The sequence below is a fragment of the Phyllobates terribilis genome, unplaced genomic scaffold (genome assembly GCF_046119375.1).
Source record: "Phyllobates terribilis strain yellow unplaced genomic scaffold, ASM4611937v1 Scaffold_5__5_contigs__length_657084704, whole genome shotgun sequence".
In the NCBI taxonomy this organism is placed as follows: Eukaryota; Metazoa; Chordata; class Amphibia; order Anura; family Dendrobatidae; genus Phyllobates; species Phyllobates terribilis.
Window position 1 is genome coordinate 498,490,653 of NW_027362765.1, and position 12,437 is coordinate 498,503,089.

The following is a 12,437-nucleotide window of genomic DNA, read 5'->3' on the forward strand; positions in this document are numbered from 1 at the left end:
TTTCACTTTTTCCATAGGTATAATGTACTTCAATGCACTAGCATTGCAGTACATTATACCTGTAGTGAAAGCTCCTGAGACCATGCTGTACAGTGGTCTCAGGAACTTTCCATAGCTTGGTGAACCGGGGGTCGTTATGACGACCCCAGGTCACCATAGCAACGGTTGGGCCCCGCGATGACGTCGGGGGCGCCGAACTGAAGGCAGAGGGAGCTCCCGTCCCTCTTCCGCCTCCTGAACGCTGCGATCGAGCTCGATCGCAGCATTCAGGGGGTTAACAGCCAGTGGTGGTGCTGATGACGCGCCCCCTGGGCCTGTGCTGTGCAGGGGGATGCCCGGAGCCGGATCGCTGGGGGTTGTAGTCTCAGTGTGGTGGTGACCCGGTCCGTGCCCAGGGCGGTCAAACCAGTGGCAGTCTATTGGTATTGTAATTGTCCGACTACGCCACCCGTGGATTGCGGTCAGTGGGGACCGCCGCTGCGCTGCAGACCGCTGAGGCTGATGTTATATGCGCAGCCAAGAATGGGATGACTCCCCACGGGAGAAGTATTGCCTCAGGGCAGCTAGGGTGAATGATGGTAGTGATGGTGTGAGTGTCCCAGTAGTAATGGTGCTGGTGCGGCGATGAAACACAGAGACGTGTGGTGCAGTTCAGGGTCTTTACTGAGGATATAACGCAGACCCTCCCGGGAGTACTGGTTAGCAGTAGGGGCCTGGTCAGTCTGTAAGCAAGTAGGATCTCCCCTGGCCAGGTGGAGTTGTAGGCCTCCCCGACTATCTGCACTCTTTCCTGGCTAACTTGCTCTATGCGGGTAGAAGTAGCCCACGTCCCTGAGTATACCGTGTGGTGCTCACCCGTATGGCCGGTGACTTGGGGCCTTCCGTTAGCCTCCGCTTCACGATGGCGGTGCTGGTCCCTTGCTTGTGACCGTGCCTTCGGGTTTCTAAGGCCAGAGGACATGGAATCCCCTGCCGGTTGGATTCTGCTGCTGGACCTGGATGTCCCCACAGCCTCGGACTCCGTGTCCGGGATTAGTGTCTTCAGCCAAGGCGAGATTCCTAGCTTCCAGCCTCTGGCACTCGCTCCTGCTCCTACACAGCTCCTGTTGTCACTTTCCCTGTGTCTGCTGTCCTCCAGACCTGACTGCGTCTCTGTCTGGGACTTCACTCACTAATCCCGCCCCAGACCCAGTTTATAAGGGGAGATTCCTCCCCTCCCAGGTCTGGGTGGGCCGTGTTGCATGCTTAGGGCTCCTGACCAGAGAAACCTCTCACTTGCTCTCAGACATAATATCTCTATTACTGTGGTAACCAGACCCCTGGGGTGCCACATTCCCCCCTAGTAAATTTTAGTACTCCGGGACTAAACACACTTTTAAAGAAACATAAATACAAGGTATAACAATAACACAATAACATATTTACAAGTAGCTTTAGTTCTTTAAAGGTCACGGCGTGTCCGCAACCGGGTGTCCATATCACCCAAGGTGAAGCTTTAAGCGAAATAGGGGACCTGTCCAAAGCAAACCCCTTGCGTTGGCCCTGGGCGTGGCTGCAAGGCTGAAGCTAGCTACTTTGGGCCGCAAGTAGGCCACGCCAGACAGGTTTTCTCTTCCGCGGCCGTCTTCACAAGAGGCACCAAGTTGCAACTATCTACAAAATTGTTCCGGTTATCCAGTGTCCATAACCTGTTAGTCCATAGAAATCTGCAGGGTAGCTGAGAAACATAATTAGTAACAGGCAACAAACATAAACCATAAACAGTTAAACAGATAAATTCACAGTGCATTACTTTAGATTTTCCAGCGAGCGGGCATCTGACCTCTAGTGACTCTAGTGGACCTACGGAGCTCACTAACTGGTCCTGCACTACAGGGTGTAGGAGGTGTTATGGGTAAGCTGGGCAGCTGTCTGCGCACTCTTTGGCTCACTAGGGGCACGGCAGGCTCACTACTAGCAGAGGGTTGATTCTCCTGTGCTGCTGGTGTGGATTCTTCTGCCTCCTGGGCCGGCTGCTCTTCCAGCTCTACCTGGTCTTCTGTAGGCACTTGAGGGGCTGGCTGGAGAAAGGTGAGGACGGGCACCACGATAGCTTTGTTTACTTGTGTCCAGGACCGGGGAAAGTCTCCGAGTACGGTGCTGATCATTTCCTCCTTTTCCTCTACGGGTTGAGGGTCTTCCTGATCTTCATCCGTGCTTTGCAACTTCTCGGGGCACTTTTCCAGGTGGTCTCTGGAGACAGTGGCTGTGGTCTCTCCTCCATCCTTGCTGATGACGTACACCTTTGGATTATTGTGGCTTGAGGGCAGTACGGTGTACTGGTCCTTTTCCCACTGGTCGTCCAACTTATGGAGCCGCCTTTTTCTTTTCAAGACCTGCTCTCCAGGTACCAGGGGAACAGCGGGAGCATGTTGGTTATAAGTCCTCTCCTGCCTTTCTCTTGATTGGCAGAGACTTCGCTCGACGCTCTCCTGTACTTTCCGTTACTGCTGCTGCCGTTCTGTATCCCAGTCTGTCTCTGGTGAGGTGTCCTCGGGTATCAGGACTCCCATATCCAGGTCAACAGGCAGCTTACCAGGTCTTGCTCGCATTAGGTAAGCCGGGGTACAGTTGGTGGAACCTACCGGGATGTGGTTATACAGGTCCACCAGATCCGGCAGTTTCTCAGGCCACAGACTGAGTTCTTCCAGGGGTAATGTTTTTAGCAGATCTATCACCACCTGGTTCATCTTCTCGCAGAGTCCATTGGTTTGGGGGTGATAGGGTGTTGTTCTTATCTTCTTGCAGCCATACAGGTTGCAGAACTCCTGGAAGACCTCTGCTTCGAAGGCTGGTCCTTGGTCCGTCAGCACTTGGTCCGGGTACTCGTGTGGGCGGCAGCAGTGCAGCTGGAAGGCTCTGGCTGCTGTCTGAGCCGTCAGGTCTTTGACAGGGACCACCACTAGGAACCGGGAGTAGTGATCCACGATGGTTAGAGCGTAGACATACCCGCTTCTGCTTGGAACCAGTTTAACATGGTCCAGAGCGACCAGTTCCAGCGGCTGCCTGGTGATGATGGGCTGCAGGGGAGTCCTCTGGCTGGCACGGTCCCTTCTTCTTAGATTGCACGGGCCACAGTCTCTACACCACCTCTCAATGGCTCCTCTCATGCCTATCCAGTAAAACCGTTCACGCAGCAGGAACTCCAGCTTCTTCCATCCGAATTGCCCTGCCCCATTGTGGTAGGCCTCCAGCACCATAGCCGCGTCCCGTCTCGGTACCACCACCTGCCAGATCAGTTCATGTGTCCGGGAATTGACCATTCTGCGGCACAACTTCTCCTTGTAGAGAAACAGTCTGCTCTTCTCCGTTCACAGTTGCTTGGTCTCTTCCGGAGCGTCTGGGTCCAGGCGGGCGTCAGCCTGGGTCAGCATCTCCTTCACCAGACGGACTGCGGGGTCACTGTCTTGTGTCTCCGCCCAGTTGTAGTGGGGTAAGGGGTTGAACGTAGCGGATCGCTGGCCCCTCACACGGTGGGAATACTGGGTAATCCCATGACGGTGAAATGCAGGGAGTTCGATCTCTTCCAATTCTTCTGGATCCTCCCCTTCGTCCGGTAGGTTTGGCATCCTGGACAGGGCGTCCGCGTTGGTATTGGAGCGTCCTGCCCGGTACTTGATCGTGAACTCAAAATTGGACAGGCGGGCCATCCATCTCTGCTCCAGGGCACCCAGTCTTGCAGTGTCCAGGTGTGTCAACGGGTTGTTGTCCGTGTACACGGTGAACCTGGAAGAGGCAAGGTAATGCTTAAAACGTTCGGTTACTGCCCACACCACTGCCAGGAACTCTAGTTTGAATGAGCTGTAATTCTCAGGGTTTCTTTCCGTGGGTCACAGTTTTCGGCTGGCGTAAGCAATTACCCGTTCTCTCCCCTGCTGGATCTGGGACAGTACGGCTCCTAGCCCGATGTTGCTTGCGTCCGTGTGGAGGATAAAGGGCTGGCTGTAATCAGGGTACGCCAGGATTTCATCCCCCGTGAGGGCCATCTTCAGCTGGCGGAAGGACTCCTCTTCCAGCTTTTCTCATTTGAAGGGTGGCTTCTGGTTTTTGGCCTTCCTGGACTGGCCTATCAGGAGGTCCTGCATAGGAGCTGCCTTTTTGGTAAAACCGGGAATGAATCTTCGGTAGTAGCCTACCAACCCGAGGAACTGCCACACTTCCTTTATGCTGGATGGTCTTGGCCAGTCCTTAATCACGGTGATCTTGTCAGGGTTGGGAGCCACTCCGTCAGCACTTACCACGTGTCCCAGGTATTGTACCTTTGGCTTCAGTAGATGACACTTTGAGGGTTTTACCTTTAGGCCATAGTTTGCCAGGGCTTCAAACACTTCTGCCAGGTGTTCCAGATGGTCCTCGTAGGTCTTGGAATAGACTATGACATCGTCCAGGTATAATAGGACCGTCTCGAAGTTCCGGTGTCCCAGACAGCATTCCATCAACCGTTGGAAGGTTCCTGTTGCGTTGCAGAGCCCGAACGGCATACAGTTAAATTCGCTGAGTCCCATCGGGGTGGTGAATGCGGTCTTCTCCCGGTCCGCCTCTGCTACAGGAACCTGCCAGTACCCGCTAGTGAGATCCAAAGTAGAGAAGAAGCTAGCAGATTTTAATGCAGCTAAGGACTCTTCTATCCTTGGTAACAGGTACGCATCTTTGTGTGTGATACGGTTGACCTTCCTGTAGTCTACACACATTCTCATGGCGTTGTCTTTCTTTTTCACTAAGACTAGTGGAGGTGCCCAGGGGCTACAGCTGTCCCTGATTACCCCAGCCTCCTTCATCCCCTTGGCGTGCTGATAGTGTGCAGGGTGTACGGGTCGGTATCTCTCCTTTATGGGAGGATGGTCTCCCGTGGGGATGTGATGTTCTACCCCCTTTACTCGCCCGAAGTCCAGCGGGTGTTTACTAAACACTCTCTCGTACTCTTGAACCACCCGATAGACTCCCTGTTTTTGGTGTGAGGGAGTGGAGTCAGTACCCAAATGCAGTTGCTGACACCAGTCCTCCATTGGTTTCTTAGAGCCGTTACCTTCCTCTGGTTGAGATGGAGGCAAGGGTTCCACGGCCTGTACAGAGTTCTGGTTGATGGTGAACAATTTGGCTAGCGTGGCATACCAGGGCAGGTATACTTCTCTCTCCCCGATATTGATGATGCGGACAGGCACCCTCCCATGGCGTACATCGACCACCCCCCGTGCTGTCAAAATGGTGGGCCTACTGTCTGAGTAGACGGGTTCTACCATTGCTTGGTAGTCTCTACCTCTTAGACCAATAGCTGCCCGGCACCAAATCATCATCTCACTTTTTGGGGGCATGGCAATAGGGAACGGGTCACACATTCTCACGCTACCTATCTCACCACCAGATAGTTCCACCTGTTGCCGTTTCATCAGTGCCCGGATCTCTTTTTGGAGCACATGCTGCTGGCTGGAACTGGCGTTCTTGGCAACCTGTTGCAAAATAAGAATCACCTCTGCAAGATAGTTTTCGATTACATTAGTACCTAGGGTTATTTTTGGGTAACTCTCGCGACCGTCAATGTCCACAATGATCAGTCCTTGTGCCGGCAGTTCAACCTTACCGACCTTGATGGTCACTTCCTTAAATCCTATCTGTGGCACGGGCTGACCATTGTTGGTGATAATGCTCAGGTCGTCATCTGGGTAGCGGGTTATGTCCGAGTCATTCCAGTACCGATTGAAGAGCACGTACGGGATGGTGGTGACCTGCGACCCGGTGTCTAGTAGGGCACTCATAGGAATGCCATCCAGTACCACAGGCAAGACCGGACGTCCTCCTACGTATTTGTCACGCCAGTTCGATGGGCCTGATGATCTTATGCCTGGGGGTTGGCCCTCTACCTCAGGTTGTGCCCGTTTAAATGACAGTACCTTGCCATATGTCCGGGTTGATTGCAGCGTCGGCAGATGGGTCTTCCGTCCTCGTATCAGTCGCTGGGTCTTCCTCTGGCCGGTGGGGTCCTCCTCAGTCGGCGCCACGGGACGTCCTCCGGTCCGGATGCCAGCTGGATCTTTCCTGGAGAAGAGACCTGTAAAGACTGCACAGTTCTGGTTAGCGCGGCAACGCTCTTAGTCAGCTCTTGGACCTGATGGTGCAGGTCTGTAGCCGGGTCATTGTTCAAAGCCTGCGCATCAGCTCCCACAGGCCCTGCAGCAAGGGCGCCGCGTCCTGGTGATAAGTGATAGCAGGGCGCCTGTGGGTCACAGCGCCACCTGGTGCCGGTTCTCGGAGCACCTGGATGGCTCTGTCCTTGAACTGTGCAAAGTCCAGGTCAGGGTCCTGTAAGGCCATTGCCCGCAATTGGGTTCGGTGGGCATTGCACGGTAGACCCTCAATAAATTGTTCGGTCAACAGCTTGTCTTCATTTCCCACGCTGTCAGGGTCTGCCTGCTTAATGGCTCTCAGGGCCTCTTGTAGGTTTAGAGCATAGTCTCTTATACTTTCGTGTGCCCGTTGTTTGCACCCGTAAAATCTGAGTTTTATCTCGGCTGAGGTGCGGGTGTCAAATGTGTCTTTCAGCCGGGCTAGTATTTCTCTGACAGTCCTCTTCTTCCTAGGTGACCAGGACTTTACCTCCCTTTGGGCTGCCCCGATTAGCTGGGCCACCAGGATGCTCACTTTTTGCTCTTCCGTGAGGGGGTATACTTGGAAGAGGCTATCAAGTCTTTCCCTAAAGTCACTCAGGGTATGTGACTCCCCTGAGTACTGGGGTAGCCAGGTTGCCCCCGGGATATAGGGCATGGTGAAGGGCATGACTGCAGCAGCGGTTGCGCTGGCAGCCGGTGTGGCGGTGGAGCTCCCCTCGGTGTCCGACATCCTTCTTCCCCCCTAGTGGACCGTGGCCTACCTTGCGATGCTCTTCTTCCGTAGGCCGCGGCTCCGCAGTCAATCGTCGGGGTCGAGGACCTGGCGTTGCGCTCAGTTGACGTCAGCGTCGCTCTTTCTCCCTTCCAGGACCTTACGCAGCATCAGTGCGTGGGGCGGAGCTTCGGATCTCGCGCGCTTTCGGCGTCCACGCCCCTCTTCTTCCCGCGCGGCGTCCCGAAGATGGCGTCCGAAGGCGGGAAGCAGCTGCGGATGGCGGGAAGATGGCAGAAGACAGCGGGAAACGGTCCAAGATGGCGTCCAATGGCGGGAAACGACTCCGGACGGCGGGAAACTTCACCACAGGTAAGTATAAAAGTCTCTTTTTCAGGCACGCAGTACCCGGTGGTTGCGGGCACGAAATCCTGCCGACTACGCCAAAGTTGGCGCGCCCCCTGGGCCTGTGCTGTGCAGGGGGATACCCGGAGCCGGATCGCTGGGGGTTGTAGTCTCAGTGTGGCGGTGACCCGGTCCGTGCCCAGGGCGGTCAAACCAGTGGCAGTCTATTGGTATTGTAATTGTCCGACTACGCCACCCGTGGATTGCGGTCAGTGTGGACCGCCGCTGCGCTGCAGACCGCTGAGGCTGATGTTATATGCGCAGCCAAGAATGGGATGACTCCCCACGGGAGAAGTATTGCCTCAGGGCAGCTAGGGTGAATGATGGTAGTGATGGTGTGAGTGTCCCAGTAGTAATGGTGCTGGTGCGGCGATGAAACACAGAGACGTGTGGTGCAGTTCAGGGTCTTTACTGATGGTATAACGCAGACCCTCCCAGGAGTACTGGTTAGCAGTAGGGGCCTGGTCAGTCTGTAAGCAAGTAGGATCTCCCCTGGCCAGGTGGAGTTGTAGGCCTCCCCGACTATCTGCACTCTTTCCTGGCTACCTTGCTCTATGCGGGTAGAAGTAGCCCACGTCCCTGAGTATACCGTGTGGTGCTCACCCGTATGGCCGGTGACTTGGGGCCTTCCGTTAGCCTCCGCTTCACGATGGCGGTGCTGGTCCCTTGCTTGTAACCGTGCCTTCGGGTTTCTAAGGCCAGAGGACATGGAATCCCCTGCCGGTTGGATTCTGCTGCTGGACCTGGATGTCCTGACAGCCTCGGACTCTGTGTCCGGGTTTAGTGTCTTCAGCCAAGGAGAGCTTCCTAGCTTCCAGCCTCTGGCACTCGCTCCTGCTCCTACAGAGATTCTGTTGTCACTTTCCCTGTGTCTGCTGTCCTCCAGACCTGACTGCGTCTCTGTCTGGGACTTCACTCACTAATCCCGCCCCAGACCCAGTTTATAAGGGCAGATTCCTCCCCTCCCAGGTCTGGGTGGGCCGTGTTGCATGCTTAGGGCTCCTGACCAGAGAAACCTCCCACTTGCTCTCAGACATAATATCTCTATTACTGTGGTAACCAGACCCCTGGGGTGCCACACTGACACCGCTCCTGGCTGCTTAGTGCAGGAGCTCAGCCACTGGCAGCGCTGACCTCCGGCACTGATCGGGAAGAACACGCTGATATTTCAGCGTCTCCTGCACGATTATGCTGTGATCGGTCAGTCAGATTGACCGATCACAGTGATCTGGGTGCAGGGACCGATGGCATGGGTCCCTGCACCTCTGCTTCTGCCGCTCAGCTGTCACACTGAACTGTCACAGCGTCTATACACGCTGTGGCAGTTTAAAGCCACGACGGACACTGCACGGCAAGGAGCGAGAACTTACACCGGCTCATGACGTGCAGTGTCCCTGATTGGGCGTTAAGGGGTTAAACACATCCAATTGTGGAAGTTATTATTATTCCAAGATCTATTAATTAAAATGAACTTTTGTTTGTGGGAAAACCCCTTTAAAAAAATCTGCAACATCAAAAATTCACCAAAAGCTAATTGTGTGAACATAGCTCTACAGTTCTAGCAAAGTGTATGGGATTTATAGAAACCTCATGCTTACAGATTTTATTTTTGTTTGTTTACACAGCGTAAATTGACTGTGCGGTGCATTTTTTAAATCCTCAACATGTAAATTTTTCTTGCAGTAAATGTGTTTTATTTACGGATTTTCCCCATAACTTTACTGAGATGAGCAAAATCCACAGATAAAAAAGGCACAAGAATTTTTATTGCGTTTCCGCAGAGGAAAGGCACTAAAAAGATAAAAAGACACTAAAGTCCACATATGACTGTGTCAAATAACAGGTAGTATCTAATATAAAACAGTTTTATTTAAAAAATAAATATCACAAAGATAAAAAACGCAGTCAAAAAAGTGCGATAAAAATGCAATGAAAAACATGAAAATAATCTAATTTAGCTAATTGGTGTGGAAATGATGCAGCAAATCTGCAACTTCAAAATCTCATCAAATACTCATCGTGGGAACTTAGCCTTAGGTCACGGCCCCACTATCAGTATTGACGCTCCCCCTGGGACCGTGGGGTAGTCTGTAGCTAGGCTGGTCTGTGATGGGGATGTCACGGTGGCAGTGACCCGGGTGGTCAAGTAATTAAAGGGAAAGTAAAAGGGGAATAAAGTTTTTAGAGATAATGTTTGTGACGCCACCTGTGGTATGCGGCTATATGGGGCCGCCGCTGCGGTGCAGATCCACTGGAGCTGATGGTGACGCAGCAGAGTTGGTTTAGCTCTCTACAGGCAGAGCTTAGCTCCAGGGCAGTAGATGGTGATTTTATGAGGTTGATGTTGTTGGTGAGGTCTAATGCAGGTGATGGCGCAGCAATTATTCAAGGACACAGTGGGGTGCAGTCTTCAGGTTTTACTCACAGTTTTTAAGTTCTCCAAGTTACAGTCACCGGTGTGCAACCGCCCACGTCGTCCTGTGTCCTCCGGGTAGTGATCCAGCAAACTCTCAGGTATCTCAGGAGCACTTGGACGGGACCCCGTTCTATGTACCTTTCCCGGTCGTCTCACTGCGCTGGCTCTCATCCTCCTGCCCTGCACCTCACAATCAGTGTCCAAAGCCAGTGGCCTTGGGTCTTGTCTGGCGACGTGTAGTCCCCTGGACCCTATGTGGCCACTTTTTCAGCGATGTAATTGTGGGTTTTGGCTGCAACACCTTGAAAATGCTGCAGCCTCCAGTTGGCTAGCTGAGCCTGGTTGTTCTCCACTAGTCTGGGGCCGGTCCCCTTCTGCAGCCTGATCCCTCCACGTCGGTGTGAATTTGGACACACGGGAGGCTTCCTGCACTCACCGTGCCCCTGGGATCCCTTCTGTCTCTGGAGCCTTTCCTTCTGCCCATCTTCTCTCACTCTCCTCCTGGGCCTCTCTCACTAGGCCCGACTCCTCTCTCTCCTTCCTTGCTCTCCTGAGCTGAGCTCCTTCTGAGTTCCCACTCCCAAATGAACCTGAGCTTGAACATCTGAGCCCTTTCTAGATGTTTCTCTCTGTCTTTTATACCCTTTCTGTCTGTGCTCCACTGATCTACTTCCTCCACCCACCTCCTCTACCTAGTTCCACCCTCCAGCTAGGGACCAGGGACTGTGCTCTCCCTTAGGAGCAATCTCACCCTTCTCTACTGAAGTGGAGTGTATTGGATGTGGGTGTGTGGGTCCCGAGTAGTACTCCGTCCTTACCTGAGAGTGGGGTACCACACTTCTGGGTGAGATGCAGTACCTCTGTGGCAAATGGGATGCCACATATATGTATATAATATACAGTAAAGACCAAAAGTTTGGACACACCTTCTCATTTAAAGATTTTTCTGTATTTTCATGACTATGAAAATTGTACATTCACACTGAAGGCATCAAAACTATGAATTAACACATGTGGAATTATATACGTAACAAAAAAGTGTGAAGCAACTGAAAATATGTCTTATATTCTAGGTTCTTCAAAATAGCCACCTTTTGCTTTGATGACTACTTTGCACACTCTTGGCATTCTCTTTGTGTCACCCCAGGCCTGGATGCCACAAATATTAAAGGCTGTGTCTGAGAACAGGAGGGAGGTTCCCTGGTCAGGGACCATTAGTGTAGCACCCTGAGGATTCGGCTGCTACAGGGGTATTGCACCTCAAGCCAGAGGTGTGATATTCCACTCCCGGGTAAGGATGGAGTGTGGAACTGAGCTCAGTTAGCTGCGTACACTACATACATCCCATTTCCGAGGGACAGACCGATGGTACTCCCACTAGGTATATGTGCAGGTACGACAGTGTCTGTCCCTGGCTGGAGTGGGAGGGGGGTGGAACATCCCAGTAGTGTAGGGGCAGATAGGGGGAGCAGTCTGGGTAATGCTAGGAGCTCATTGGGTGCTGGTCACCTGAGCTCACACATAGAGGGAGTATATAAGGTGGGAACCATCTTAGATCAGGGTCAGTCTTCTGTAGAGGGTTAGTCAGTCCTGAGAGAGGTCCAGGAGCGCCTGCAGAGAGAAGAGAGAGAGGAGGAGAGAAGGACCCAGAGGGGGAGAAGAAGGAACCCCAAGAACCCAGAATTAGACCAGAAGGGTGAAGGGTTGGCACGCAAGGGAACCGGATCCCAAATTAGTGGAGGAGAGAAACAACCCTCAGCTAAGAACCGGAGGCTGCGACATTACATGTGGAGCAGCCCCTCACTAAGTCCACTAAGAAGGCACACCAGGCATAGGGTCAGGGAACCCCGAAGAGGTGCACCCACCAAGAGGCCCGAGGGAGCCGGATATAAGTGGACCCCTGGTGAGAAAGGCCAGTAGAGAGGACAGTCAGAAAGGGAGCTCAGGACCACGCTCCAGAATTGCTTGGGGGTTGGCCGAGTCCAGGACCTGGTGGACGCAGCATGGCTCGGGCGGTCACTCAAGGCCAGAGTGACCAACAGAACAGCAGTAAGTAAAAACCCTGAACTGCACAGCCCGACTCTGAGTCTTCTTACCATCCACACTGCACCACCACTACCACCATCCTCTACACCTGACCCCCTGAGGCTATACCCGTTGGGGGTTATACTACCCGAAGCTGCACACATACCACCAGCCTCAGCGGACCCTGCTGCAGCGGCGGCCGTATTGACCGCAAATCAACGGGTGGCGTAGTCGACACTAAGAACTAATAACATCTGTAAAGACTGCCACACACTGAGCTTGACACCCTGGGCACGGACCGGGTCACCGCCACTCGGAGACTACAACCCCCATCTGATCCGGCTCCGGGTATCCCCCAAACAGCACTGGCCCAGGGGGCGCGTCAACTTTGGCGTAGTCGGCAGGATAACGTGCCCGCAACAACCGGGTACTGCGTGCCTGAAGAAAAGTTCACCGTTACCTCAAAAAGAAGTCTCCCGCCGGTTCCGGAGGGTCCCCGCCAACGGACCCCATCACAGGTCGTTTCCCGCCGGTTGTCCGCCATTTGCAGCTTTTTCCCGCCATCCATGGAGTTTCCCGCCACTGGGAGACGATTCCCGCCATTTCCAAAGATTTCCCGCCTTGGAAGAGCGGACGCCATTATGGGCGTGCCAGAGGGTGACAAGAGACCACCTCCCATCGTGGGCCAGGTCGAAGAATGGCGCCAAAAGCGGAAACCGCGCCCACCAACAGAGAC